Consider the following 4,093-nt stretch of genomic DNA (forward strand, 5'->3'; position numbering starts at 1 on the left):
GTGAAGGTTCATTGTCTCCATCCACGAGATAGTTACATTCATCCGAATTGTTCTTGTCACCCTTCTGTTTTCATACAAAATAGAAGGTTTTGCTTGTTCTGTGTGTGTCAAGAGTGGTCTTGGCAGCGTTCTTGAAGGCATTAAGCGGGTTCTTGGATCATTCCATCCCATACTCGCATCAGTAAAATTCATAAACTTTACAATAACACAAGTTGCATTACAAGAAAAACCATTTTTAGCAATAGCTTAACTCGTTACTAAACATAACTTTTTGTTGCTAGAAATAGTTTTTGCAACAACTTTAGTTCTTGCGGGTACAACCGTAGCTAAAAGTTTTAGTAACGACTTTTGTAGTTGCAAAACTCATGTTTTTCGCAACGACTTTTGCAGTTACAAAAGACTTGTCGTTGCAAATCCTTAGGTCTTTATTATAACAGGGAAAAATCGTTGCGAAAACTTTTGTATTTTTGGCAACATTTACTGTTGTTAAAAATCTATTTTTTGAAACTTTACTTGTTACCCAAACTTTTGAATTTTTGGCAACAACATCCATCGTTGTTAAAAATATGTTTTTCGCAACAACTTTACTTTTTGCATTATAAGAATATAGCAATTAAAATATTTATATATATATATATAACCAACTATACAAATTTATCTAAAACAATATCAAATATCTAATATTATCATTATATTTAAATACTAAAATAAAGTTAATGACAAAAGAGGCATATTTTCATGTCCACAGTATATAAATGTACATAACCTCGATGTTGAAAACTAGCTACTCATAACATTCAAATGCAAAAGGTCACGCGTTCAAATTGTTTGTAGATGTCACCAACTTCGAGATTGAGCGCTAACAGGACCTCATCAGCTTTTGGTTCCGATCAGGAACTTCAACATATTGCAATATAAACAAAAACCACTGTGTTGGGATAAAGATTAATTATTTATGATCAAAGAAAAAAACCCAATTAATTAACAAATTATGGGCTCTTGGATCATAGTTCAAGAAAACTCATAAAGTCACCACCACAACTAACTGTAGTGAGCAGCACCAAAACAACAAAACATATCACAACAGAAAAAAACGCAATGAAAACGAAAATAAATCACAACACAACAACAGATCTGTAACGAAAATGCAACAGCAACAACGCACCAGCAAAACAACAACAAATTAAACAGCAGTACACAACAATGCAAAACAGCAGCTACGCGTAACAACACAACAAAATAGCAGTATACAACAAAACGTAGTTACGCAATGCAACAACAACAATACACAGTACACAGCAGCAACAATGCAAAACAGCAAGAACACGCAACACAGCATCAACAGAAATGTGGTACGCAGCAGTACGCAAGAAGCAGCAGCAACATACAATACCACAGTACGGGAGCAGCAGCACCAAAGCAGCATTAGTACACAATAATAAAAGGAATACATAACACCAAGAATCCAAAGGCTCATAAAATGAGGTTAAGGTAAATATCAAGTAAAAGAAAAATAACACAATAATCAACCAGTTCTTTTATGCTAAAAAAGTCAAGAATTCAAAAATTCATAAAATGAGGTTAAGGTACATATCAAGTTAAGGTTTAGAACTTAGTGAGCTCAATAACACAAAATCACAATAAAGAAAGTGATTCAAAATTCAAAAACAGTGAGGAAAGAACCTGCCTCACACGGTGCCAATACACTATTGAGATTGAATTAAAGATGAAGAAAAGTTATTTTTAAGATCAAATCATATAAAGATTTATACAAGTAATTTAAGTACTCATTTTTAAAATGAAAGGAACTATATAAAACTAGCTTGAGAAACACAGGTACTTTCTTTCACATGAAAGAGATTATTATCTTGCTTGTATTTATTTTCAATTATATCAGCTGATATTCCGTCACAAACAACAAACTCTTCCATCACAACCCTTCTACATTACCAATGAAAATTCCAAAGGATCTTTATTCAATAAACAACAATAATAACAAATATCAAGTTATAAGTCGTACACATCAACAACCTAGTGTCCCAATGCTATTGAATGTCCAAAAGCAAGAAAATATAACAATCTAAGCGGGTAAGTTTACATCAATTGAAAATAACAATCAATACTTTCAGCCTCCTTCATCCATCCTTAGCATACCCAACTGCAGAGCATCTAGTAACTTAAATCTTGACACAATAATTTGAAACTAAATGTAAAACCACTATTCCAATCTATATAACATTCAGAATGACAAGAATAAGATTATGAGACCTTTTCCACAAGAGAATGTTCCAACAATGGAAGTCGTCTGCCAAGTTGAGATTTAGATTGAGGTTGGTTCTTTCATCTATTAGTATACTACAATAAATCTTAATAATTCAAACACTCAAGATTACATCGAAAATAAATCAAGCAAAAACCAAAATCAATTGATCATTTGATGTGAAGGACGGTAGAATAAAGGTATTACCTAATAGTTAAATTCTAAATTTTCTTTCTAAGGCCTAAGCAAACCCAAATTTAAGCTAAACCAAAATGTAAATTAAAAAAATTAAGCAAAATGAATATCAAAATCAATTAAATCCAAAAAATTATGCAAAACCAAAATCAATTGCAGATTATTACCTAATAGTTTCTTTGTCCTTTCTTCTTTCTTGTTCTTCCAAGTGAAGGACGATCGAGGGTATTCAATGAAAAATTAGCAAGTTTAAGACCATCCCTAATCTTTCAGATCCCTAAACCAAACATTAGAAAATCAATCATACTAACACAACATTCACCAAAAAAAATAAATTAATGCTATGTGAAATTGATCTAAATTTATTGTTTGGCAACTCAAAAATTATCAAATTTAAATTTGTTTCAACCATTATATTCAAAATAGTTAAAGTTGAAAATTTGAAAATGATTACCTAGATCATGTCATTTTCAAATTCTTAATTTATAATTTCATAACTAAAATTCATAATTTAAAATGAAATACATAAAGTAATTCATTACATCAATATTACCGAAAAAGATACAAACTTCAAAACAAAATTGACATCTGAAAATGAAATTCAACTTCATTAAAATTACACTTGTGTCCAACCTTCATTGAACAATTCCATTGTAGTCGCCGGCGTGGGTTTGGGGTAGCGTCGTGGAGGCAGAAGGGCGACATAAGGGTTCAGTTAAGACAAAGGTTGCGTGGCTTTGGAACGGAGAATGGGTTTTGAGAGGTAATGAGGCACGGTTCAGTTTTGAGAGGGAATGGGAGACATTTTTTAGTTGTGAGAGAGAATAGGATTTTCAATTTTCAGAGGTAATTTGTGGGAGTCGTAGCAAAAAATTATTAGGGCAATGGTTTTTGCAAGAGATATAGGGTGAAAGGTAATTAATGAATAAAGTGTGAAAGATAATTAATGTATTTATCCTAATGTGAATGCATTTAATGTAATTGTGGATGAACTTGCCTATAAATATGGAAGTTCACCATTGTAAAAACTACACCAATGAGTAAAAACATCTCTATCTTCTAACTTTTACTCATTCTACTTCCTCCTTATCTCTCTGATTAATATATTTATCTCTCTAAATTTTAAAATGTTATCAGCACCAACTCTACCCTTAATCATCAAGAAGGTAATATTTTTAAAACCTCATTAAGCATTTTTCTTCATCGGTACCCACAAATGGACCAACAATCAAATGGTGTCAACATCACCATCCAAGGTGTTTCTAACACATTTTTATATTTTATAATTGAGCATAATTTCATACCCTTCACTACAAACCCAGCAAGGACTGATTTAAATCAGCTCCGACATAATAATCCCAATAATACTAATGGTTCACCAGTACCACCGACTCGTAATTCACATGTACGACCAACTAATAATCCACCAGTTCCACCGATTAGTATTCCACCGGTACGACCAACAAATAATTCATCAACACAACCAACTAATAATGCCTCAACAACAACAACTGAAAATAAACTCTCACCAAGTAATAAAAGAATCAAAGATGATGAGGGAGAAACAAGTACTAAAAGTTGCAAGATAAATTTAAATGACCCATAAAATAATTTATTGGACAATACGTCACCTTTACG

The 4,093-nt window shown here is 31.9% G+C and overlaps 1 long non-coding RNA gene across 1 annotated transcript; it reads right to left on the reverse strand.

Moving 5' to 3' along the window:
- Positions 1–610: 610 nt before the first annotated feature.
- LOC130815848 (uncharacterized) lies at positions 611–3,330 on the reverse strand. The gene is made up of 3 exons (XR_009042645.1): positions 3,089–3,330; positions 2,623–2,732; positions 611–928 (listed from the first exon to the last, which is right to left on the reverse strand). It is a non-coding gene; the product is annotated as an uncharacterized LOC130815848 (long non-coding RNA).
- Between the last annotated feature and the right edge of the window lie 763 nt (positions 3,331–4,093).

Source organism: Amaranthus tricolor, chromosome 6 (genome assembly GCF_026212465.1).
Source record: "Amaranthus tricolor cultivar Red isolate AtriRed21 chromosome 6, ASM2621246v1, whole genome shotgun sequence".
In the NCBI taxonomy this organism is placed as follows: Eukaryota; Viridiplantae; Streptophyta; class Magnoliopsida; order Caryophyllales; family Amaranthaceae; genus Amaranthus; species Amaranthus tricolor.